The 27,985-nt window shown below is 41.0% G+C and overlaps 1 long non-coding RNA gene across 1 annotated transcript; it reads right to left on the reverse strand.

Annotated features, from left to right (window-relative positions):
* Positions 1 to 385: 385 nt before the first annotated feature.
* On the reverse strand, positions 386 to 27,985 carry LOC129059331 (uncharacterized). Its single transcript, XR_010140149.1, has 5 exons — positions 26,284 to 27,985; positions 25,048 to 25,127; positions 16,747 to 17,144; positions 13,981 to 14,111; positions 386 to 648 (listed from the first exon to the last, which is right to left on the reverse strand). It is a non-coding gene; the product is annotated as an uncharacterized LOC129059331 (long non-coding RNA).

Below are 27,985 nucleotides of genomic sequence, written 5' to 3' on the forward strand. Positions count from 1 at the left end.
TAAAAATACAAAAAATTAGCCAGGCGTTGTGGCGGGCGCCTGTAGTCCCAGCTACTCGGGAGACTGAGGCAGGAGAATGGCATGAACCTGGGAGGCAGAGCTTGCAGTGAGCCGAGATTGCGCCACTGCACTCCAGCTTGGGCGACAGAGCGAGACTCCATCTCAAAAAATAAAAAGTAAAATAAAAATAAAAAAAATAAAAAAATAGAAATAAAAATACAAATAAAATAAAATAAAATAAAGCGAGGACCTCAAAGTGCACTGAGTCATCAGCTGTAGTTTGGTCACATCACATTAGAAATGAACTCTCCCTTTCCTTGTTCAGGATGTAGGACTTTCATTCGGGAAAGCTAAGGCTGTACTGGCCTGCAGGGAACCCCCTCTCACTATGTACTTACTGTAGATTTGAAATCCCAGATTATTTTCCTGCCACTCCTGCAGACTCATATCTTCCTATCCATACCTGCTCTTTTGGAGAGTTGGAGCTCTGATTTATCCATATAGAGGTTCATCCCGCTAGCCCAGGCTGTGGTTAAGACTGCAGTTTCTTCCTGATGTGGTCCCTTGGATCCTGATGGGGATATGAGATGTATTTGTCCACACCACGGACTGCTGAGCTGGCCTTGCACCTCCACATCCTTGGACAGACTTGGTGAAAGATAGTGGGTAAGATGAACAGGGAGCACAGTCAGATTTATCTTCTTTCTCCTAAATTTTAACTCTCTATAGGAAACTTTGCTTTTCAGTGAACTTAGAACACAGTTATTACAGATTCTGTGTATTCTACTAGTAACAATGGGAATGGTTAAAAATTCTGCTAGCAAAAAGTATGCAGTGTGCTCACCGTGAATTTTTATGGGGACAGTGACTTGTTTTTAAAAACCAACTAATTTTTAATTGACAATAAAACATTATATAAATTGATGGTATACAATATAATGTTTTGATATCTGCATACATTGTGGACTGGCTAAATCAAGTTAGTTAACCTATATGGATTACCTCACTTTTTTTGTGTGGAGAGAACACTTAAAATCGACTCTCTTAGCAATTTTCAAGTATATATTGCTAGTAACTATAGTCCCCATGTTGTACAATAGATCTCTTGAATGGATTCCTCCTCTAAGTTTTGTATCTTTCTCCCTACTCCCCCTGCTCCCCAACCTCTGCAACCACCATTTTCCTCTCTGTTTCTATGGGTTTGCCTTTTTTAAGAGACAATGACTTTCTGATAAGGCTGTAGATACAACACTGGTGAAATGTGTTATTTCACAAATGACTGACTCTAACATGTGTATGTGTTTGTGTGTGTTTAAAATAAATTGAAGTTTAATTTGATTTTTTATCTGAGCAAATTTTTGTTCATTACCCAAAAGAGGAGTTTTTTAGGTTCAGGGAGAGCAAAATAAAGATCCTTGATATGTTAATTTATAGTTCCTCTCTGTCTTTGCTCCTGGCCTTCAGGAGGGTGTCAATAAATGGTAGCCAATGAATTGCCAGACAATCCTGCCTTCCGATGCTGGGAGACCGGCATAGCAGGAATGGCAGTATGTAAAGGGACCGTCAGGAAGCTGGTGGATCCTGGACAAACATACCCGGGATTCATTTTCCCCAGTGGCCTCCTTGTCTATTTCATAATGTTGTAGTGAGAAGCAAATAACACATTCAGTGTGAAAGTACTTTACAAACTGGAACCTGCTGTTCAAATGTCAAGCATTATCATTTAGTAACTCCAGAATTACCTAAATTTACACTGAGACATCACCGCTCACATGATTAACACCTTAGTTCACACAAGAGCACTTTAAATGGTTGATACGTTCAGGTCAGGTAATACAGAAGAAGAAAAATTCAAATAGAGAACAAAAAGAAGTCGGTCATTGAAAAAAACAAAATTACAGTGTTTGAACATAGAGACGAGCCAGCCATAAGAAGCCCTTGGATTAGTAAGTTTATGGTGTCAGGAAATTGACTGTTGGAAGGTGTTTTCAATGATATTTCATTGAAACAAACAGGAAGAGCATTGTTAGTCAGGACACAGCTAGGCTTGATAGTTTCCTTCCTGATGCTGAAATAGACTCTGCTGTTTTCTCTTTGCTTTGTACTTGTTGGTGTATCGTCCCCAAAGCTCACTAATTTAGTTCACTCTTTCACTACGTGTCCCTGAAACATCTACACAGACCTTCAACAACCAAAGAGCTTGCACAGCAAAGGAGTAGGATGAAAGGGGATAAGCAGAGGGTCAACGTAAACAAGAGCAGAGAGCTGAAGCCACCACCTAAAAACTGATCAGAGCCGCAGGAGTGGTCACCAGCAGGCCGCCGGCACCAGTTTTCTTTCAGTGTTTGCTCACATGGCATGCAGGGATCGTCTGTTCCTGTACCTATTCTCTTTGATTCTCTAGACCCTGAGTCCATGAGGAAGGCACAGGAAAAGCACATATCCAATCCAAACAGTGAAAGGTGTCATTTAAGTGTGTTTCTCCCCTCTTTAACTTCAGGGAGAATGGAAGAAAAGTGGGACAGATTGAATGATAAATATACTCACAAAGTAAATGCCTTTCTCAGTACACATATCATATTTGGACAAGTTTTGTTGGCCCCAAGCTAAAGGACAGCATAAGGATCTCATTGTGTTTTTCATTTTATTGACTTTAATTTGCTCACAAGTTTGACAATTTACTGCTGTAATTGGTATTATTTTTTAAAGCCAATAGTCTTAACAGTTAAGTTTGCCCAAACTCACCCAGCTCAACTTCACAAATTTTAAGATACAAGCATATACATTTTTTGACAGTTTCTAGTACCAAGTCCACAGTGTGGCCATAAGAAGATATAGTAGAGCAATAACATATAAAAAAGGTTCTTTATAAATGGGGCTTTCAGAAGTTCTTAAAACAGTTGAAAATGAGCCAAAAGTTTTTACACTATGGAGAAAGTGAGAGATTGCTCAAAAAATGCATTTCAGCATAAATTGGTGGACGTAAATGAGTGGACCACAAAATCTTAGTCATTTGTCCTATTTGCAAAGGGGCTATAATTTGTCTGCTAGTTATTTTAATGAATATCCTTCATATTTGCTTGGATTTCTTGTTTCCTGCCCAATCTTTGTGCAGATGACGGTATTTTCAAAGCAAAGGCCCATGTATGAAAGGTGCAGTGGTTAAATGTGGGAAAGGCCATCTCAGTCTTCCAACCCTTTTTCTTTCCCCACAACTCCAAATCTTAGATTTGAAGGTGCCTCTGGTGGTAACTCAGAACCTACAGAAATTGTAGAGACATTTAAAGGAGCTCTTCCTGACCAGGGAGGTACCTGGCTTTCTGGGCAGCTACTTGAGTTCCCAAAGACATCATTGAAATGTTTGGAAATACCTCTGCCAAAATATCCCAGCCATCTGATTTGGCCTAAGCAATGTATAGTTTCTGCATTTTAGTTTAGTTTCGATTCAGTACTTAGTTGGTTCTTCACTTGGGAAGAATTCTAGAAGAGGCAATTGTCCATCGTTGGCTGGTTTTACTTCCCTTTGTTTTTGAAAGGCTCTGTTTTTTTTTTTGTGTGGGATCCAAATAATATTAGGAGGTAAATTTGGAGGATGACATTTCTTTAGATGATGTGAAAAACAATTCAGCCTTACCACTTTCATGTGCTAGTAGGGCTGACATAGAGAGTGGAAAGAAAATGTCATAGACATCTCCTATAGAATAAGTAATCTGATCATTGGCAAACATGACAGGTTGCTGAGAGGAGAGCGAGCCTTCTTTCAAATGCTTGCAGATGCTCACTGGAAAGAGATGACGGCAGAGTTAAGCTTTCTTTGCCTGTACTGTATTTCATGTCATGTTATTAATACATTGTCTTCCAAGGGGACCAAATGAGACCTACTAGTATTACTCTGAACTGGAGTCTAGCTTTACATCCTTGTCTGGAATAAGGGCTGATAAACAAAAACATGTGTAATCTGCTTCTCTGGGGACCATAGAAGAGAGAGAGGTGTGTGCTTCTCTGAGGACAAGCGAAGGAATGAGTCTCTGAAGAGACAGAACTCTTAGGATTTATCATGGTGTGGGATCAGCCATGTTTTTATCAACTCAAAGATCTCAATTAGGTTAGCTGATTAGGAAAAGATATTTTCTGCACAGCTGTTTGATTTTTCATCATTTGACAAGACCTGCAAAAAATTACTTTTATCAATACACAAGGAGCATATAGTAGATTGTTGTTCAGCTGAAGTAGCCAGTGGCCAACGTGGTGAGGCGTGAGGCATCCTCCTGATCCCAAGCCTCCTGTCTGGCCCAGAACAGCTCTGCAATTACCCTTGTTCTCACTCCCTTGGGATAAGTAGTGATTTCCAAACCCTGGCTATACTTAGAGTCATCTGGAGGGGATTTAAAAAAAATACTGATATCTGGGTTCCACTCCAGACCTACAAAATCAGAATATTTATGGGTGGGGCCTGGACATTTGGTATTTTTTAAAGTGCTCCAGGTGATTCTAGTGTTCAGGTACCAGAGGACTAGAGGGCGAGGACTATTCAGTGACTCCATCTCTTCTGTTAAACAGACAGGTTTTCTGGCAGAGGGAACACATGACATCACCATAAGTCATCAAGACCATTTACATCGGCCTGGGCACAGTGGCTCACACCTGTAATCCCAGCACTTTGGGAGGCCAAGGCAGGCAGATCACCTGAGGTCAGGAGTTTGAGACCAGCCTGGCCAACATGGTGAAACCCCCATCTCTACTAAAAATACAAAAATTAGCCACGCAGTGGCGCGTGCCTGTAATCCCAGCTGCTTGGGAGGCTGAGGCAGGAGAATTGCTTGACCCAGGAGGCAGAGGTTGCAGTGAGCCGAGGTTGTGCCATTGCACTCCAGTCTGGGCAACAAGAATGAAACTCTGACACACACACACACACAAATTTACACCTTTGCTGGAAGCATCGGGCAGGAGAGGAGTCTAGTGTTGGAATAGGTGGGTTGACACTGATGAGAAGTGAGAAGGAAAGGATTAGAGGAAAATGCCAATGACTCTGGGATGTCAGAGGGCCTAGAAAACCAAGGTGAAAATCATGCCAAAGGAGGTTTGAAAAAAAAGAATGAGAAGGCACATGAAGACAAAATTAATTTAGTTTCCAATTTTACCAGGGCCAGTCAATTACTGGAACAGCAGGTGGTGGGTGAGGGATGCAGAGAGGGGAATTAACTTAGAACTTTCCAGTTTGGAGGTCAGATGGTGTAATTCATTATGGAAGCTGAAAAGGACATGGGCAAATTTTTACCCTCAAAATTTGTTTGGCTGCAGGCACACCGCCCAGGGAAAACCCCCAGGATCTTTTTTTATGTTTAAGGGAATGAGAAGTCATCATTAGTCTACTGTAGTCCAGGAGCAAGAATTCCCTTTTGGAATGTGGCTCTCAATTTTACACTTCTGTGTAGCTAACTCAACCTTTCCATGAGTAATTCAATGCAGGTTGACAATTTATTTCCTAAAATGTAACAGTGCCCCATTGTCATGCCCAGTTGAAGTGAGGGTCTCTGTGGATCCTGCTAATAGTTGAAAAATCACAAACAGCCATCGTAAGCATCATGAGGCAAAAAGCAAAAACCAAAAGTGCCTCTCCTGATGAGAAATTTTTGGAAGTCAGGGCTGTGTATGTCAATAGTATGGTTGTTGGTAGAAAAATGTTCTTTAGTTAATATCAACTCAATTAGTCCTTGGTTTTAATTTGCTTTTATTTATTTTTACCAAAATATAGGTTAGGCCACGGAAAACAGTGATTTAAAGATGTATTTTTCATCACCTGAGCACAAGAAGTTGAGGCTGCAGTGAGCTGTGGAGTGCCACTGCACTCCAGCATGGGTGACAGAGTGAGAACCTGTCTCAAAAACAAAGAAAAAGATGATGCATGTAAAAGAAATTACCATCTCTGAAATAGGAATGTCTTAAAATAGGTAGGGTTTTATATTAGGAGAAATAAGGTTGCTCTCCCAGCCTTTACCAATCTCCTCTTTCCTCCATGTTCAGGACCCATTATTTCCAAAAGCTGTGACATTTCCTGTATATTGGCTTATCCCTCATGGCAGCGTTTCTCAGATGCATGAATGCTTGACTCTACTCCTCAGAGAATAGCAGCTGCCTGGGGTCCTGGTCTTTGTCTCGATATACCCCCTATCACTCAGTCTTTAAACCAAGTGCCACTGAGGAGCCGCCCTGGATGTTCCCAGGTAACAGCAGGGAGAGAACTGAATGGCTTTGTCATGGAAGTTCTCCTCAAAGCATGTGGTTGACCTATTTTTATATTCCAGAAACACTTTTGTATGCTTCAGTTCAAAAGCTTAGAATTCTGTTAATGCTCAGCTTGTAGCTCTAACAGCTCTAACAGGCTTACTTGGAAAATCTCCCCTCGAAAGCAGAAATCTTTCCTCAGCATCTGTCATCACCAGCTTCTGCTTGGTCCTCATGATGGGAACCTGACGCTTGCTGAGACAGTCTGTCCACTATTTGACAGAAATTTCTGCCTAAGAAAATTCCCACAATATTCAGTCCAAGAGCAGCCCAACTGATCCCGAGTTCTTCAGGCTCCCAGGGGCCATTCCTGCTTGCAGTAAGCGAATGCCCAGAATCCAAGGCTCCATCTCGCATGACTACAGGAGTCTAGTCCCTTCCTGAGGAATCCCGGGAGTGCTCACCTGTTGGCTTCACTCCTCACTCCTGCTCCACATGCCTACTTCAGATATATTCGCCATAGTCCATGCACCATCTTGGTGCACTTCTCCGTGCTGGTGGAGCTCTCATGGTCTCATAACACCTCATGTCTGAACTCACACTCGACTCCTCTCTTAATCTCCAAGGCATAGCACCATCGAGACAGTGGTGTTTAAAATACCTTAATGAAGACCTGACAGTAATGTAAGGGAATTAGCATTCAGGAAAGGACAACTTTAATTTGAATGCAGTGGCTCATGACACCCCATCAGGCCCATGTGGCTGTCACCCTCCTTAGGCTGTGTGTGCCAACATTTTGCTGGGCCCATCTTTGTTTAGCATCCACTTTGTCATTTCCTCTTCTCCAGCAAGTCCCAGGGGCTCCAGTTACTCCTCTCTGCCCTTCCACCCATTTCCATTATAAAAAAACTCTCAAAGATGCCCGTGATGAAAATAGCCTTTTCTATTAATGTGATGAAAATTTAACATCTCAGTTTTAAGCATTTACATTGGGAATACTTCCCAAAGTTCAAGGACAACAAAAAGCTTCTTGTTTTAAAACTTTCAGAATAAAATTGCTCACAAAAGTGAAATAGAGTCTTTCCCAAGGGCAAACTCACCCTTTACCTTTAGAGTCATAGGGCATATATTTCTGGCATTCTAACAAATAGCAGTTTGTCCCCAATTCAGACTGTCAAAAGTTTGGAAACACTGTGGTTCAGTCACAGAGCCTGCTACTATGAAGTTTACAAATGCATACCAACTACAGGTGTGTGAACATACAGGTTGCTCAGGCAAATGAAGACATAAAACAAGTGTTATGCCATTGAGGCAAAATTTGGAGTGCATATTGTCTAACATTTCCTTTTAGAATATCCAAAAATTAAATATTACATTAAAATGAAAGGAAACTCATTTTAACCTGAAATCTTCCCAATATTTGCTTCCTCTGATTCTAATTTTTTCCTATGAAATTAGGATTAGAACAAATCTAATCTCTTCAACTTCATTCAAATATGAAAAATGCACTCTTGTCTCATCAAGTCTTCTCAAAATTTTTAAAAAGAAATTTAACCTTATGCTGTCATGTAGGTTTAGCATGAGATTTAGTATTTAATATCTTGATCATTAATTAAGAAAATGGAACCAGAAACCAGAGCAGAAAAGCTGAAAATTCTAAAAACCAGAGTGCCTCTTCTCCTCCAAAGTATTGTAGCTCCTCGCCAGCAATAGAACAAAGCTGGACAGAGAATGACTTTGACGAGCTGACAGAAGTAGGCTTCAGAAGGTCAGTAATAATAAACTTCTCCAAGCTAAAGCAGGATGTTTGAACCCATTGCAAGGCTGCTAAAAACCTTGAAAAAAGATTAGACGAATGGCTAACTAGAATAAACAGTGTAGAGAAGAATTTAAATGACCTGATGGGGCTGAAAACCATGGCATGAGAACACGTGCTTTGGAAGAACATTCCATGCTCATGGATAGGAAGAATCAATACCATGAAAATGGCCACACTGCTCAAAGTAATTTATAGATTCAATGCCATCCCCATCAAGCTACCAATGACTTTTTTCACAGAATTGGAAAAAACTACTTTAAAGTTCATATGGAATCAGAAAAGAGCCCACATTGCCAAGTCAACCATAAGCAAAAAGAACAAAGCTGGAGTCATCGCACTACCTGACTTCAAACTATACTACAAGGCTACAGTAATCAAAACAGCATGGTACTTGTACCAAAACAGAGATATAGATCAATGGAACTGAATAGAGTCCTCAGAAATAACACCACACATCTACAACCATCTGATCTTTGACAAACCTGACAAAAACAAGAAATGGGGAAAGGATTCCCTATTTAATATATGGTGCTGGGAAAACTGGCTACCCATATGTAGAAAGCTGAAACTGGATACCTTCCTTACACCTTATACAAAAATTAATTCAAGATGGATTAAAGGCTTAAATGTTAGGCCTAAAACATAAAAACCCTAGAAGAAAACCTAGGCAATACCATTCAGGACATAGGCACGGGCAAGTACTTCATGACTAAAACACCAAAAGCAATGGCAACAAAAGCCAAAATTGACAAATGGGATCTAATTAAACTAAAGAGCTTCTGCACAGCCAAAGAAACTATCATCAGAGTGAACAGGCAACCTACAGAATGGGAGAAAATTTTTGCAATCTACCCACATCTGACAAAGGGCTAATATCCAGAATCTATAAAGAACTTAAATTTACAAGAAAAAATCAAACAACCCCATCAAAAAGTGGGCAAAGGATATGGACAGACATTTCTCAAAAGACGACATTTATGCAGCCAACAGACACATGAAAAAATGCTCATCATCACTGGTCATCAGAGAAATGCAAATCAAAACCACAATGAGATACCATCTCACACCAGTTAGAATGGCAATCAATAAAAAGTCAGGAAACAACAGATGCTGGAGAGGATGTGGAGAAATAGGAAGGCTTTTACACTCTTGGTGGGAGTGTAAACTAGTTCAACCATTGTGGAAGACAGTGTGGTGATTCCTTAAGGATCTAGACCTAGAAATACTGTTTGACCCAGCAATCCCATTACTGGGTATATACCCAAAGGATTATAAATCATGCCACTATAAAGACACATGCCCATGTATGTTTATTGTGGCACTATTCACAATAGTAAAGACTTGGAACCAACCCAAATGTCCATCAATGATAGATTGGATTAAGAAAATGTGGCACAAATACACCACGGAATACTATGCAGCTATAAAAAAGAATGAGTTCATGTCCTTTGCAGGGCCATGGATGAAGCTGGAAACCATCATTCTCAGCAAACTATCACAAGGACAGAACACCAAACACTGCCTGTTCTCACTCATAGGTAGGAATTGAACAATGAGAACACTTGGACAGAGGGTAGGGAACATCACACACTGGGGCCTCTTGTAGGTTGGGGGCGGGCGGAGGGATAGCACTGGGAAAAATACCTAATGTAAATGATGGGTTGATGGGTGCAGCAGGCCAACATGGCACATGTATACCTATGTAATGAGCCTGCACATTGTGCACATGTACCCTAGAACATAAAGTATAAAAAAAAAAAAAAGAAAAGAAAACTGAAGTAGGCCAAATTAGGATTTGAGGATTATCAGAGCCTTCAAGTTGGGGTCATCCATTCTAGCCTCCAGTTTATTGATATTTCTTTCATAGTGTCCTTGAAAATAGGATGTTTTGTTAAAAAAATTTAAAGATATATTTTCAGAATAATTCCATTGTAATATGTAATGCAGTGGCAGATATCTCAAGTAAATGGAGGTCAAATGTTTAAAAACGCAGTGTCGTTTGAAAAGATGCTGAAGTTCATTTACTGATATAAATGAACAAAATGGCAATTTTACAATGTTGGTCCTTTATCCTTAATTTGAGGAAATGGAAGAATAAATTTGTGTTGTCCATAGTAGGTACTACCCTTTTATCCTTAAATGCTGACAAAGGAAAAAAGTGATACCTGAAGTATAGCTTAGTAAAAGTTATTGTAGGTTTTCATATTATTTTTAAGTACTTGTAATTTGTAAGTAAAAGATTTTGATTTTTCTTACCTTCAAAAAAGCATGTAACTCCATCAATCAGGTAAATATACAATATAGAGTGATGGCATGGATTATTTATACATTTGCTGCTTAATTTCTTAAATTACAGAATTTTGTAATTATTTTTTGTTATTTATTTCTAGCTAAATTTCACTGGAGCCAGAGACAATATGTTGTATAAGTCTGATGTTTTGAATTGTGTTGAGATGCTCTTTGTGAAATAGCGTATGGACATTTTTGTTAAATGTTTCTCGTGCATATAAAATATTGCAGGCTCTGCAGTTGCCAAGTGTACAATTCTTTACATGGCAATTGCTTCGTGTTAATCATGTTGTCCCAATCTTTTTTATGTTTTTCCTCTGTGTGTGCTACCAGTCACTGAGAAATGTTAAAATCTCTCACTATAATTGCACATTTGTCTATTTTTCCCTTTAGTTCTATCAATTTTTGACTTACATATTTTGAAGCTGTGTTATCAGGTGCATATACCACTTGTTATATCTTCCTGGTGGATTGACCTTTTAATTTTTCTTTATAAAATTTTCTCTTTCTCTCTAGTAATGTTTCTCATCTTAAAGACTGCTTTGATATTAATAAAGCTACACCAGCTTTCTTTTAGTCAGCATTTATATGGTATGTTTTTCTCATTCTTTTCTGCCAACTGTTGGGAGTTTCTAAATAGTTAGGCTTTGTTTTCTTCTTAGTCTTAGAATGTTTTTTTCATTAAAGCATTTGTTTTTTCACATTTAATATAATTACTGATACATTTGGGCTTATAGTTACCATCTTATATTTGTGTTAGCTGTTTTTGTTCTTTATTATTTTAGAATTTTCAAGTTTTTTTCTAACTATTCCATGATCTCCTCTATTAATTTTCTACTTTTTATTATATTTTCTACTTCCTACTTTTAAAAAATACTTAGAGATTACAAGGTGCATCCTTAGATTAAGGTCTAAAATAACTTACTAGTACTAAGTTATTACAACAGTCTGCTTCTTGGACAATGCAAACACATTAGAAAACATTAACTTTTAACATTTACCACATAATGCTTTGTGTATTATTCTGATAAATTTTAATTTCACACATCTTAAATGTTTTTAAGATGTGATTTCTTAAGATGTGATTTCTTAAGATGTGATTATTGTTTTCTATGGTTAGCATTCATTGGGATTTATTCACATTTTAAAATATATATTTTTTTTATTTCTCCCAGCATTTCCATGCTTTTGGCTAAGATCATATTTCTTCTGCCTGAAAAAGTCCTGTTAGGTTAATACAGGTTTGTTGGTGAAAAATCTTTATCTTAGCCTAACTTTTCAAAGATACTTTCCCTGAGTGTTGAGTTCTATGTTGGCAGTTATTTTCTTTCATTATTTTTAAATATGTCACTACATGGTTGCTTGGCTTCAGTCAAGTCTATTAAAAAGTCAACTGTCCATCTTCTTGTTGCTTTCCAGAAGATAATAGGCCTTTTTCACACTCTGGATGCTTTTAGGATTTTCTTAGTCTTTGATTTTCAGTTGTAGTGTGCTTACATGTAATTTTCTTTGTATTTATATTACTTGAGTTTGTAACACTTTTAAAACCTGTAGTCTGATTTTTTAATCAATTAAAAAAACTCAGCCGTTATTTCTTCAATTACTTCTGTTCTACTCCATCTGCACCATTTCTGAGACTCATACAATACACACAATTCAATTACACATATGTTAGACATTTTTACCATGCCCTACAGTTCTCATGTCTCATGCTCTTGTTTAGTTGTTTCCTTTTCTTTCTGTGCTTCGGTATGGATATTCTTTAATGACATACCTTCCAAATCGCTAATCCTCTTTCTAGTGGTGTCTAATATCCTTTGAAACACATCTCTTTATATTTTTAGTTATTGTACTTTTCAGTTTTAGAATTTCCATTTGATTGTATTTTAATAGATTTCAGTTCTCTAGTAAAATTCTCTATTTTGTCTTAAAGTCTGTCAATAACAGTGAGAGTCCAGTCTCTAAACTCTTTTTAACTTAGATTGCCTGGGGTATGTTTTTATTGTCTTTTCTTCTTTTTCCTCTCTCTTATATGTCCTGTCTCTTGATATACCTGCTAACTTTTCATTGAATGCTGTAAATTGACATACATTCACTCACATTCTAAGAAATTGTAGAGGCTCTGGATGATTTTACCTTCAAACAAGGATTTTCTTTAACTCCTGATATGGAGTTAGGAGCAGATGACCTTTATCCAACTGAAGATGACATTGATTATAGTCTAATTTCCAGTCTATCAAAGGTCTAGTCTGTTTCCAGTTTACCTTTACTCCTAGAGTGTAGTCCTTCAGGGGTCCCAACTGCAAACTGGAATATTTTCCAGGAGCTCTCCACTTTGGTTGGCATTCAATCCCAATTTTTGTTTCCCCAACAGTGTAAAGATGACCATAGCTCTGCTTAGTTTCTTAGCCTTCTGCGTACTTTTTTTTGGTCTCAATTTCCACACAGTTTTTGGACTGCATATCTTAAGAGAATGCTTTGAGGGAAAAGTGACTTAAACTATCGGATTTTGTTGTCTTCACTTTTCTTCACTTGAGGATCTTGGTATCTCAAGTCCTGACTACTTTGGCAGGCCTGTATGTCTAATCTCTTCCCTTGTATCTGCATATCAATTGCTGGATTTAGGGCCCACCTTAAATACAGGATAATCTCATTCTGAGATCTTTAACTTAATTACATCTGCAAGGACTCTATTTCCCAGTAAAGTCACATTGACAAGTACTGGGGTTTGGAACTTAGGTATGTCTTTGGGGGACAGTATTCAAACTGTAAACACACACAAAAGCTTAGAAAATATAGAAGAGCTATGTCAACAAATGTTGCCATCCTAAGCTAAATTGGAGAAACAGGGTAAACGTCTAGGAATAACATCCTCCCTGAGTTGTCCACAGAAACTTGAATGTTTTGATAGGAAATGCACTGGGCAGTATTTTATTTCTTACCAAGCTTAGCTTAACTAAGAGGTTGGACTCATGTTAGCAGGAAGGGTTTCTTCAGCCTCATCTACAGCAGGCAGAGGTCAATGCTCACAGGGATATGGCTTCACTGCCCGCTGCACAGAGCAGTTATTTCCTCCACAAAGGAAATGCACTGGCAAGTCCCAGGCCATGGCTAGAAGGATTTGAATAATCAATTGGATAGGATGACTCATTTTGTGGACAGCACTCAGCCTCTTTCCCCAGCCACCTGTCATTGCCCAATGGGCTCATGAACAAAATGGCCATGGTGGCAGGGATGGAGGTTACGCATGGGCTCAGCAACATGGACTTCTACTCACCAAGGCTGACCTGGCTACAGCCACTGCTGGGAGCCCAATTTGCCAGCAGCAGAGACCAACACTGAGCCCTTGATTTGGCACCATTTCTCTGGGTGATCAGCCAGCTACCTGGTGGCAGGTTGATGATATCAGACCTCTTCCACCATGGAAGGGGCAGAGGTTTGTCCTCAATGGAATAGACACTTACTCTGGATATGGGTTTGCTTATCTTGCATGCAATGCTTTTGCCAAGACTACCATCCATGAACTCATGGAATGCCTTATCCACTGTCATGGTATTCCACACAGTATTGGTTCTGACCAAGGCATTCACTTTACAGCTAAAGAAGTGCGACAGTGGACACATGCTCATGGAATTCACCGGTCTTACCATGTTCCCCATCATCTGAAAAAGGTTCCCTGCTCCTCCATCTGAGCACGTAGGTTCCACTTGTGGCTGTAAGCTTGGATCGTGTGGGCATGCTCAGGTTATATGACCTTTAAACTGGGGGCCCATGGTAACTGAAAAACAACCCACAATCTTGTTACATAAAAGGAGAACCAGGTTGGTCTGGTGCAGTTACACATGTAATGATTGAAGCTGTGTTATTAATAAAATGCTTAGAATGAATGATTATCTAGATGGAATTAGAATGGGAGACACAGGGACAGCTTTATACCATTCAGAGGTGTCTCCATTGGTAGAGTCTGGAGATGGCAGCACATGTCTACCCAAAAGGGAAATTTCAGATCACAGCCCATCAACATCCAGACCCCTGGGGTCTGGGAAATGTGAGAGAACACATGAATATCCAATGAGCCACAGGTTCTCCGCCCCAGGTCCCCATTCACATTTCATCTTGATCTAACTTCATCCCAGTTTTGTATTTTCCCCAACAGGTTAAGCTCCTTTTTCTTCTTTTCTCTCCTCCTTTTGCCCCTTGTCTTCCATTCCTTCACCTCTGTTTCCTAATCTTCGCTCGATGCCATTATCGCTTCCCATTCACAAAAGCAGTCTCCACTCTAGGGGGTGTAGCTGGAGGGGTCAATTAAGGCTGTACTGATCACCACATTCAACGAGTTCCATCAAGTGGCATCCCCTTTTCAGAACTGTTCACTTAAACCAATGGTTCTCACACGGGAATGTACATCAGCATCCTCCAAAGGGCTTGTGAAAGCACATAATTCCGGTTCAGTAGGTTTGGGGTGGGGCTGGAGAATTTATTTTTTAAACAGGTTTTCAGGTGATTTTAATTCTGTTGACCTGCTCAATACATTTTGAAAAACAGTTAAACCTGCATTTGGGAGGCAGACTATTTCCATTTTCACAGATTTATTATCATTTAGAAACCCTCATTGTCTTCCTACTAACACTGCTGGGGCAGTGTGGCCAGGCTGGGAAGCGTGGGAGCAGAAATATTTGTTATTTGGTCTGAAAGGCTGAGGGGTAAAGTTTTGTGGTCAATTCTAAGAGGTGCCTGGGCTTGCTGGAAGCAGCTTTTCCCATTCCTTTTGGGCTGCCAACTGAGGACTGTTCTCTTAGCCCAGAGATTTGTCAATGGGAATGTTTCCCTGGTACAGATGGGAAAAACTTCACTCAGCCTGCACTGAGCGGGGTCCCTTCTGTGTAATGTAGGATGTAGGTTTGGGACTGGCTTTTTGGTTTGATGGCCAGGCTTACTAACATTTTGCCCAAATATAATTCAAAGAACACAAGGTATGAGAATAAAAATGTGGAGTGAGGCATCTCAACATTACTGTCTTCTCACTTCAGACCAGTTAATGAGATGTTGTAAAAGTGGCTGAGAGAACTAACGTGTGACCCACTGATTGTTTCCCGCTGATCTCTTGCATAGCCCATCCTTACTTCCTGCTGTGCCTGCCACTTGTGTAGGGAACCATAACTTACAATAACCCCTTTCTCTTTCAGGGAACACAAAAAATAATTAAGATCTAACTTATTGTTAGGTATCTCTGTGAACAGATGAGTCCTTTCTATTCCTCTTTTTATCTCCACACCTCTTTCTCTATTCCAAATTTGGGAAGCCCTCAGTTTGATAGACATCCTGAGTCTGACTGCCTTTCACCTCCCTGGGGACAGAATTGAATTGAGCAAGTATGAGGATGCCAGATGGGGTGGCAGGGTAGGGGGCTGCCTTCTGATGGGAGCAGGGATTGAGGGGCAGGGCTCTCACTAATGGTGTACAATATGATTATACTCATGCTCCGATAAAACCTTCAGTAAAACTTCCTCATTCACTAATGCCTTGTGCAATCCTTTTATAGGGGTTGGGGGTATGAGCACTAAGAACAACTCTTAAGTTGGCATCAGATGACCCCATGGGACGACAGCCACATCTCACCCACAAGGTCCACACTCAGCTTTAGGAGTTCTCCTGGGCACAGACCAATGCTCTAAGTTGGCAATGCTGACATTATGGGGACTCAGTATTTAAGGTTTATCATTCTTATGAAATATTTCCCTTGTGTCTTTTCTATTTGTCCATATTTAAATTCATGCAGCAGACATTTATTGAATCCTTGCTGTGCATTCCATGCTGAAGGAACAAGAAAGATAAAGGTAGCTAATGTTTATATTCTTCTTTAGAGCTTAAAAATGCTGTTGCACGTATCAATCTGTTGGATCCAATACGGCCTCTGCTCTCAAATTATGATGACATCATAAATATGCCTTGTTTAACTGAAGTCAGGTGTTTGAGAAAAATGAAACAGTATTGGGAGGTACGGGTGTTAACCTTACAATAAGAGCAGGATTTTAAAGGAAGAGAAGACATTCTTAAAAATGGCAAGATGGATTAGACTTAATGCCTCACATTAATGAAGGGATTTCAAGTGAGTGGCTGTGTATTTTTTAATAGACCACAAAAAAAATTCTATGTAGAAAACTGAAGAATTAAAATGGTTGACAGCTTTCCTTGCCTATTTTTGTCCTTTTCTAAATGTACTCCTTATGGAGAGAAGAGTCGTGATGACAGCCCACAGAAGTGACGAGTGCTTGGGGTCAAATGGGTTTGCTTTGGGGCTGCCAGGAAAGCTTCTGTTTGGATTTGTTGCCGTGGCCTGCAGCAAAGGAAGCCTGCAATTTTAGCTCTGGAAATAGTATTCAGCTTAAGGTAAGTTAAAAAAAAATAAGCACCTGTCTCTTCTGAAGACACGTTGTCTTAGACAAATCATTCTTGACTTTCTTGTTGAGATGGGCCTTAGGTTGCCTGGAACTACATAAAGATCTTTGGTGTTCATTCTTCCATTGAACCTCTCAGAAAAAAAAGAATCTCCATTCTGTGCTACTTAGGGCACAAAAAAGATAATTTTGGTAATATAAATGAGATAGAATATACCATGGCACTACATTATAATGATACTTCCCTGGAATGATGATGGCGGTGATTTTGATTTTGAAATCTGCATGAGATTCTGATCCCACATTCCAAGGAGAGCTTTGGAATGGCTTGGGGGCCTTGTATTCCCTGAGAAATCTTCATTACAATCAGCTCTGGCAATTTATAGAAGACTTCAAATTCTGAGAACTTTAGTCTGTTGAATACAAAAAAGAAGGAACAAAATCAATCCCTTTGTGGAGGGGCTACCTGTCATATTTACAATGAAAAGGAAATGCCATTTGCGCATTTTAGGTTGAACTTTAGAATTCTTCCAGCTCCACTATAGAGGCAAAAGAAAGAATTGGTTTGTGGCCAGTAATAAAGGCAATCAGCCATAAGGTTTGCTTTGCTAAGTTGTCCCTCCTGTCACATATATGTGCAGTTACACACTAGGAAAGGGACAGTGCCAGGTTCCTCATTAGCCACTGTGTTTGTTTATGCTGGGGAAGAAGCTGACCACTTACAAAGAGCCAGCTGTGCATGAGCCGGCCTCACCGTGGTGCCCATGAAGGCTGCAGCCCCTGCCTGCACAGAATCTATGGAACGATACTGTTTATCTCACCTAAATTGGTTAATTACACAGTTTCATTCTGTGTGATAAATTCAAAGATAGGTGAGGGGAAGAAGCACATGTGAGGAACACCTGCTCCTCCTAGGAGTCAGAGGAACGAGGTTGCTCTGTGAGTGTTCCAGCACCAGGTTGGAGGGTGCCCTAGACATTGATCTCCACCTCTGAAGCCACCAGGTGGGGTATGGAGTGGCTGGTGGGGTGGGGTCTGATCCTCTGGCCAGAGAAATCTCAGCTGGCCTCTAGGTTCCGCTCAATCTATTGATTACTTGGTGCCATTCAAATATGATCATTTCTCTGGATGTCATTACATGAACAATATTGGGAAGCACCATGCTGGAAGATAGGTCCTTAGAGAAGATGGCTAATCCAAGGCTTCCAGTTCAAGAAAGAGAATCCTGGGCAGAAACTAAGCATATGAAAAAGATCAGAGATAACCAGTATCATGACACTCAGGGTGACAGTGTTTGATTCAGCTGGAGAGAAGGCAGCAGGGAGAGGCAAAGGGCCAGGAATGGAGGGCCTTATAAGGCCCTTTAACCTCCCCCTAAATCTGAGCAGAGCCATTGAAGGACTCTAAGTGGGCTGATCATTCCATCTGTTCTGGTTAGAGGAGGCTGGAGCATTGGAACCTGGCAGCATGCAAACTGAGTGAGCAGCTTGGGATTTTTTGCAGGGAAACCTGATCAAGGGCTCAACCAATGCCATAACAATTGTTAAAGCAATCTTTTGCAAAATGTGCAGTGAATCACAAATGTGGATTTTAAAATATGCCTGAGCAGATTGCCTGTATGAATTGAAGAAAAGTTCTATAACTACCAGTTAGGGCAGCTGAATGGATTATTGATTCTTTAATTTCAGGGCACAAAGAAATCATTACATGGAGTTATGAGAGTTTGGGTTAAATTAAGAAAAATTAAATATGTTTAGCAGAGTACGTTTTGCTTGCCTAGGGAGATTGCTTCTCCAGAGCCACTTAGAAATGTCTTATACAGTCACTATCAAGGTGGCTGGGACAGTCAAACAAGAAGGTCAGAGAAAAAAGGAGGTACCCTCCTGGGTATTTCTAGTCTTAGGGGATTTTATTCTTAGAGTGTGATGTTAATCTTACAACTGGGGATTTGTGCATCAGCCACCAGGCTCCATGTTATTTCCCCTTCAGTCTCTGGTAACCAATGATTCTACTATGATTGACTGGCATTTATGCATTCCCACTGAGACCCTGATGTGTGGATGTGTGTAATGGTGTTACATTAGGACTGTTCTAGTACTTTCATGTTTTGGATGTTGAGGCATGGGTTCAGAATAGTTTATCCTATTCTGAGCCATGTTTATCCTATTCTGAGCCAAATTCTAGTGGAATTTGCTGAGCTGCGATGGGTGTCTTAAATATATGAAAGTGAATCTCTAGTTTGTTAGCATTTGGAGTTTCCTGAAGTATAATCAGTTATGTTGCCTAAATAAGAGGGGATGTTTGGGCTTGACTTTGTTAGTAGCAACACTGCCTAACTGCAAAAGCACCTGCAGGGCATGACGGCGTGTTCTCCTCTGAAGGTCTTTAAGAATAGCATGGAGTCAGGCTGGGCGCGGCGGCTCACGTCAGTAATCCCAGCACTCTGGGAGGCCGAGGTGGGTGGATCACATGAGGTCAGGAGTTTGAGACTAGCCTGGCCAACATGGTGAAACCCCATCTCTACTAAAAATACAAAAATTATCCACGTGTGGTGTTGGGCACCTGTAATCCCAGCTACCCGGGGGGCTGAGGCAGGAGAATCGCTCGAACCCGGGAGGCAGAGGTTGCAGTGAGCTGAGATCACACGGCTGTGCTCCAGCCTGGCAGCCTGGGTGAGAGAGTGAGACTCTGTCTCAAAAGCAAAACAAACCAAAAAAAAGAATAACAGAGTCAATTCCTTTGCTCACAGTGGCTAAACAGTTCCTACCTGAAGAAAACAGAAGTGGATCTCATGACATCTTGAGTATTTTGCAGTCCCATTATCCATCTCAAAAATGAGCCTTTTATTCAGCCTAACACTGCATCTAATAAAATAAGATTTTTGAGAGTGAGCTTTTGAAATTATAATGTTGGGATGTCGCTAGATGCTCTTTGAGTGATGAGATTTTAATTTTGAAAACCAGCAGTGAAACACTCACAAACATGTTCCTTCTAGGTGAAGCTGCAACTGCAAGACAGTCGTTACTCTTTCGATAACTCGAAGGCAGTTTTAATTATTAACTAATTAGGGTGGAAACAGAGGCTTGTCATTTTCATTATTCTCATGGCACACATTGTTAATAATTTTCTGGCTTTTGGCATAGTGATACAGGGCACTTCAGTTATGGCTTAAAAAAGGGGAGGAGGGCACATCTTGGAGGTAGATTAAATAAAGATTTAGCTTCTTTGCCTCAGGATTGATATGTGCCATTTTAAAGCAAGGCTCGTGAGATCTCTGGATCAAGAGGTCAGTACTAAATACAGGAATGAAAATGCTGCAGGCTTTGGGGAAGGGAGGTGGTTAATTCTGCCCTGGGGAGAAAGGGTTCATAGCAGAGCAATTTCACATGGGCTTTGAAGAAGTCCGAATGGGGTAAGGGATGGGGTCTGGGAGAGAGAATATATGACAAAAAGAACCAGAGGGAAAAGGACATCGACATGAGGCTGTTGAGCATTTATTCAGTCAACAAATATTTATTGCTGTCTACTATACGCCACATACATTCTAAGCTCTGGGCACAGCAGAAAATTAAATGGGCATGTTTCTACTTTCCTGGAGGTCCTAGTCAAGTGATAGTGCTCCAAGGATTCTAAGCAGCATGGTAAAGTTGGCGTCAGACAGGGAGCAGGTGTCACAGTGTCCAGTGGTGAAAGACCATGCAATTCTGGGTCAAGGAACTCAGGCTCTGCTCTCTGGTCTCAAGGCAGCCCCTTTGCTAAGTGGCTCTATGGCTCCAGATTTTGTGGTAAGAGGACCTCAGCCACCCCTCCAAATATCCCCAGTTATTTCTGGGAGCAAGTCCCTTGACGTGCCTCTCGTGCATCTGCACAGGTTTTCAACAACAGTCCTCTTGCAGTCTTTGCCCCGTTTTTCCTTTCCTGCCCTGGCTCAGGCTCCCAGCTTCCCGTGGTATGGCCCGGGTTTCAAGTCCCGAGAAAAAGCTCATCACACTGGCACCACCTCATAGGAACAGGAGAGATCCTTGGGTAAGTGAGGAGATTTTACGTCCTAATTGGAGTAGTGATTACATGAGTGAATACTTTTGTTGGAAGGTACTATATTGTATCCTTAAAATGGGAACATTTTATAACTTATTTTATATCACAATAAAGTTAATTTTAAAAGAAAATAAAAATTGTGATGTCCATCTTTTTAGTAACCTCGAATCTTTTTACTTATTAAGGAGATCTATAATTTATTGTTTACTATGTATTGAATGCTATGTGTTTTACATTAATTATTCCATATACCTAGGATGAAAATACTACTATCATACCAATTTGTGGCTGGAGAAACTGAGGCTCCCAGAGGCAAAGTAATGAAGGAGCTAAACTGGTATCCCTGTAGTAAGGGTTGGAGACAGGATTGGAGCACAGCCTTTCTCAATCCAAGTCCTTGCCCTTATCCATTCTGTGAAGCAGCCTCTTTTGTCACAAAGGTTATAATTTTACTTCCTTAGTAAAATAAAAAAGAAGTCCCCTGTTTAGCAGCTGAGCTTTGGGGTGCTGGTGTGGGGCTCAGAGCTTTACACAGGGTGCCACGGGAGTGGCCAGCACATCTCCAGTCCTGTTTCTCGATTGCCAGCCCTTCCTCTCAAGTAACAATGCTGGAGTCAGCAGGCAGGAGGCTGTGAACATAGCACTTAATGACTCAGTCCTGTTGCTCCCTGAGCCAGCTGGAGGAGCCTGGCTCACACAGCCTGAGAGATCTCTCAGGCATGGAGCTCAGGTAGCCTTCTCCACCTACCTTTTTTTTTTTTTTTTTGAGATGGAGTCTCGCTCTGTCACCCAGGCTGGAGTACAGTGGCGCAATCTCGGCTCACTGCAACCTCCATCTCCCGGGTTCATGCCATTCTCCTGCCTCGGCCTCCCGAGTAGCTGGGACTACAGACGCCCGCCACCACGCGCGACTAAGTTTTTGTATTTTTAGTAGAGACAGGGTTTCACCGTGTTAGCCAGGATGGTCTGCATCTCCTGACCTCATGATCTGCCTGCCTCGGCCTCCCAAAGTGCTGGGATTACAGGCCTGAGCCACCGCGTCCGGCCCTTCTCTTTCCACTTAGTGGCATCATTCTTCATCTGTAGCCATCGCTATCCTAGATCATCACTCAAGGTGAAGCCAGGGTTGGACTGCTGTGTTTATAGAAGCCTCAGGTTAGTCTTTGTAGGCTCTGTTCACTTTATAGATCACCCAGGGAGGGCATAAACCAGTGGGCCATTCTCACCCCTGAGGACGGAACTAGACTTGGGGGAATCCATGCCTCCCTTGCCCCAACTCCTGTCTCTGAGTCCATCTGTCCCCAAGATGGACTAGAGGAGAACAGTGATGTCCCACAGCCTAAAGACTGAAGCCTCCCACTTGCCCCACACCCCATGAGGAATCAAGGGTCAGTTTGAAAAGAAACTGAATTGAAACCGGTTCCAGTTATTGAACACCTGAGCTAATGGACTGAGGTCATCCATCTCTATGTACATAGTAGTCTGGAGTGTGAGTTTTGGGGATTTGGGTGGACCATGGAGGGCCAGGCCTTCTACAGGGCATTGTCCTTCTAGGTTCTGGGAGAGAAAGTGGGAGAGGAGGGTGTTGGCCCCATGGGCAGGTCACACCATAGACTCTTACATGGCTATTTGCAATAGCTCTGAGCCCCACTCAGGGCAGAGAGGGGATATCTAGAGGTGGCTCTGAAGGAAGATAAAACTTCTTTAGCAAAGATTACTTCTTGAGAGAGGGAAAAGGAGGGGCCCAGTGGCCTCCGGGTTGTACGGGAATTGTATATTCTCCTGAACCCATCAGCTTTCCTAGCACCTAACCAAATGGAGACACACAGACATACCTCATGAATGGGGATCTAGGGGGATTTCAGATAACAACATTCAAATGTCTTTTCAATGGTCTTTCTGCATCCAACCTAATTTCAATTCAAAACACACACTGCTTCATGTACGCTGACAGAGAACTGCTTCTCTCAGGATGTCACCTCACTCAAACTGTTACTGTCTCTCAAGGCAACATTAACATAGGAAAACCCACAGTACTCACCTCCACACCCTATCTCCCAACCTTACAATTTGTATCACAAACAGTGATGGAAGAAGAAAGAGAATAAAGAATAAATTAAGGGAATAGATGAATATAAAAGTGAAGATTAGAAAGATGGAGTAAAGAACAGAGGTCTTTCTGGGGATAAAGGGGCCCCAAAGAAGAGGAGCTGCTGGTTTCAGAAGAACAAAATTGTGGTCACCTCACCTCAAAAAGGGTCATATATTTCCTTTATGGGTCTCTTCCCGCCACCCCTTCTGTCTGAAACTCATTTTCATGTTATCCTTTTGTCCTTCCTTCTATAAACTAAAAATAAAGACCCAAGCAACAATGCTCCACCCCCCACCCCACCCACTGACTGGGCCCACTTATGGCCAAGAGGACCCCAGAGAATCCTTAAAAGTGAGTTCCTTGCTTTTACACTGTTGGTGGGAGTGTAAATTAGTTCAACCACTGTGGAAGACAGTGTGGTGATTCCTCAAGGATCTAGAACCAGAAATACCATTTTTCCCAGCAATCCCATTACTGGGTATATACCCAAAGGATTATAAATCATTCTACTATAAAGACACATGTACATGTATGTTTACTGCAGCACTATTTACAATAGCAAAGACTTAGAACCAACCCAAATACCCACCAATGATAGACTGGATAAAGAAAATGTGGCATATATACACCACAGAATACTATGCAGCCATAAAAAAGAATGAATTCATGTCCTTTGCAGGGCATAGATGAAGCTGGAAACCATCATTCTCAGCAGACTAACACAGGAACAGAAAACCAAACACTGCATGTTCTCACTCATAAGTGGGAGTTGAACAATGAGGACATATGGATACAAGGAGGGAAATTCACACATCGGGGCCTGTCAGAGGGGTGGAGGGGCAAGGGGAGGTAGAGCATTAGGACAAATACCCAATGCATGCAGGCTTAAAACCTAGATGATGGGTTGATGGGTACACCAAACCACCATGGCACGTGTATACCTATGTAACAAACCTGCATGTTCTGCATATGTATCCCAGAACTTAAAGTAAAATTAAAAAAACACACAAAACAAAAAAACTTGAGTTCCTGGCCGTGATGGGATGGGAGATCAGAGGCCTCATTCCATCCTCTCCCTTTGGTGGTTCAGACACAACAACTGGCCGGCATTACTGTTAAAATAGAGATTGTAAGACAGGCAGAACAGACACTTTGTGGCAACACGGTACCAAATTATAAACAGGGCCCAAGGCCATGCCAGGCAAGGGTTAAGTCACACACCCATAAACTTAAAGAATCAACTACGTTTTAACTGCCAGGAGGTCACTCTTTTTCTCTAGCAGCTAAACAAGCACTGGCCCTGAGATACGCAATATGGAAGCAATTGCAGCTCAGCCACCTCCAAACACTGACTAAGCCCTGCTGTTCCACCAGCCATAACTACAGCTTTGATTGGACAAGAGACTGATTTCAGTAACTTTCTCTGATAAGATGACCACCAACTGTGGACTGGATCTGGGCAGTCTCCACAGGGTGCACACTTGCCTGCCTTACTGTCCTGAAAAGACCTTTTGATTATAGGGCCTAATTGTAATACATTCAAATGTTAAGTCTCCACCCCAAACTGAACATGGGTCATATGTTACATACATGTTTATTCAATATACATGTGTCAGGACCACCCTCATGAATATTTGTAGTTCTTCCTGTAACCTGTTGAATATGTATGTTTAGCCAGCCTGCTCAGCATAAAGCTCCCACCCCAACCCTTTCTCCTTCAAAGTGCCCGTCTCTGGGCTTCAACCAACCGAGGCCTGTGTTGCCCAGCCCTCGGGGTGGCCACCTTACAGGTGGCAACTCTTTACAAGAAATAGTCTCCTCTCCTTTTCCAAACTTTGAGTTTTTTTTTTTTTTTTTTTTTTTTTGAGACTTAGTCTCACTCTGTCACCCAGGCTGGAGTGCAGTGGCACAATCTCAGCTCACTGCAAGCTCCGCCTCCTGGGTTCACACCATTCTCCTGCTTCAGCCTCCCGAGTAGCTGGGACTACAGGCACCCGCCACCGCGCCCAGCTAATTTTTTAGTAAAGATGGGGTTTCGCCGTGTTAGCCAGGATGGTCTCGATCTCCTGACCTCATGATCCACCTGCCTCAGCCTCCCAAAGTGCTGAGATTATAGGCGTGAGCCACCGCGCCCAGCAGTGAGTTTAATTGTTGTTAACATTTCCTTCTTTCTTTCTTTTCCTTACCTCTCCTCTTTTTCCCTCCCTCACTTCCTTCATTCCTTCTTTTCCTTTTTTCTTTCTTTTTTGAGAAGTGCCAAACTCTCCTGTAATGGTAGAGAAAAAGACAGGATCACTTAGGAGTTTTGATTGTTTGATTTCCGGGCTAGTTCAGATATGTCAATGTTTTTAGTATCAACAGTCCTGAGGACATTTTGCTTTTTTCACCAGAAGCTGTTTTTTAATTAAAAGTTGTCTACTGTCTCACTGTTGATTTTCTTTTTTTTTTTAATCATGTAAGACGTTCCTGTAAGCAACTTCAGAATATCCTCTTTTCACATTTAAGGCTGCAGTAATTAGACCGAGATTTGCTGAGCCTGTGGGAATCCTACAACCAAAGTGATCTTAATGGCATTTTAATGTTTGAACTCTTCTGTTCTTATGTGCGAGGTTACCAAGTAGATAAAAGAAATGGCTTTGACATCCTGGTGCTTATTGGAGTTTAGAAAATGCCCCTTAAGGGTGAAAGGTTTGTGAGTTTTTCTTTACTAAATGAAAAACACTGAAACCACCAAACTTGTATCAGGACTCACAATACATTTTGGGTTTTTGGTCTCTTTATACTTCAGATACTTTGAGATATTCTTGGGTAAATACTTATGTAAGAAGATTTTATGAATGACAGCACCTTGATTTTATGAATGACAATACCTTGTAAATCAGGAAACAGTAAAAAAAAAAAAAGTGTTCAATCATTTGTAATAGGAGAGATTTTGTGTCTTCAAACGAAAGGTATGTATTTTGCAAATTAAAGACATGGTGGTATTTGGGATTTGAGAAGACTTTGCACGAGATTTATTACTTTATAGAGCCTTATAAAAACACCCAGTTCACAGATGCCAATTTTATTGGTATTACCTCCATGTGATTTCTGATAGATGATCAAATGAAGAAAAAGCTAAAACAAATTAACCAAAGCATGAGATCATTATTGTCTCAGGCTGTTACCTCACTTAAATTTTCTCCAGTTTTAGGGATCCAAGAACTGTCACCTGGACTATCGCTGGAGGATATGTCCTATTCCCCAAATCCTACAAACTTCACTTTCAATTCAATAATAAAATTCTTTGCTGGTTGTTTCCTTTGACTCATCCAATTCTTTTCTAAGTGCGAGATAATTTCTAAGCAGAGACCCACTTTGTTATTCTTGTAGAACCAGTCCATTAGCTCAGTAATGTTTCTCTCCTGATAATTACACAGCACCTGTTTATGTCACTGCATTCATGGAGCACTCATTGTGTGCAAAGCATTGTGCCAGGACTGTAGGACTTCAAGATACCCAGGACAGTCCTTGAGTTGCTGTTCTCTTTTGGAAAGTCTGCAAAGTGAACCAATAAGTGATTTCAATACAATGGTGTGATAGCGATGTAACAGATTCCTTGGGGAAGCTACAAGGGCAGACTCACTGTTGAGTTGGGACCTTAAAATGCAGGTCTTGAGTGGTGTGTTAGTCTGTTCTCATACTGCTAATCAAGACCTACCCAAGACTGGGTAATTTATAAAGGAAAGAGGCTTAATTGACTCACTGTTCCACGTGGCTGGGGAGGCCTCACAATCATAGCGGAAGGCGAATAAAGAGCAGAGTCACATCTTATACAGCAACAGGCAAGAGAGTTTGGGCAGGCGAACTCCTATTTATAAAACCATCAGATCTCGTGAGGCTTATTCACTACCACGAGAACAGTATAGGGAAAACTGCCCCCACGATTCAATTATCTCCACCTGATCCTGCCCTTGACACGTGGGGATTATTATAATTTAAGGTGAGAGTTGGGTGAGGACTCAGCCAAACCATATCAGCTGGAAATACGACTGCGGGTATCAGTCCACAGCTGAAGGTGGAGATCACCGATTTACCTGAGGGTAGGGCATAGAGCAGGAGGAAGAGAGGTTTGGGGAAGCTCAACATTTAGCGAGTGAATGAAGGAAGAAGAATATCGGGAAGCTCCAGGAAAGAAGTTGTCAGGGAGATGGAGGAAGGACCAGTGTTGTTCCAGAATCTTCACTTCCCATCCCAGACCCATCCACATGGAGCTGATGTGCCTCTCCTTACCTCTTTTGAATTCCACCTCCTTTCCTCTTGTGAATTCTTCAAGAAGAACGGAAATGTTTGCTTCCACTGTGCAAGTCCCCAGATTGGTTAACATTCTTTGTAATGAAGGATTCTGTCTTGAGTGGCCTCATGAATATGAAGCACTGTATGTCATTGTGTCTTTTGGGTCCATGCCCTTAAGAAAGGCTATTTTTTCTTAGATGTGGGATATCATTACAATTACCTTCTACAGAAACTAGGATTGCTCATTTGTGATTACCAACAAATATCTTTAAAGAGTGGTGCACAGTTTGGAGAAAATTTGAACAAGTAAACATACCTGTGAACAGTTAGATATCTTTCCTATTTAACTCACAACTTTCTCAATCATTGCTCAATGTGATACTCATTTTCACACAAGTTTATGAAGAATCATTCATTCTGATATGGTGTTACTCCTCAGTATTTTTTTAATCAAATAATCCTGAACGAATTTTTCTAGGTGTTAATGCCCTTGTAACTTTTCTTTTGCTTTCATTTACCCCAATTATCACGGTATCAGGGAAGGTCTGACTACATCATATTGTAAACTCTTTGAGAATTGGTACCCTTCTTTGACTTCTTTGTACTAACTTAATCCTCTCTATGGAAAATGATCCATAAATATATATTGATAAAACAATTGCTTACAACTTGTCAGTGAAATGAACAGTTAGCATTCCCAAGATCCCAATTTTTTCTTGGCCTGCTTCTCCGTTTTTAGACCCAACAGAAATGGAATAACAAAATCATATCCTAAGATATGCTTATTAGTGTGAACATCCCGAAAGGGTCTTTTTCCAATAAGAAAAGAACCTCACACAAATTTTACCA

The sequence above is a fragment of the Pongo abelii genome, chromosome 4 (assembly GCF_028885655.2).
Source record: "Pongo abelii isolate AG06213 chromosome 4, NHGRI_mPonAbe1-v2.0_pri, whole genome shotgun sequence".
Classification (NCBI taxonomy): Eukaryota; Metazoa; Chordata; class Mammalia; order Primates; family Hominidae; genus Pongo; species Pongo abelii.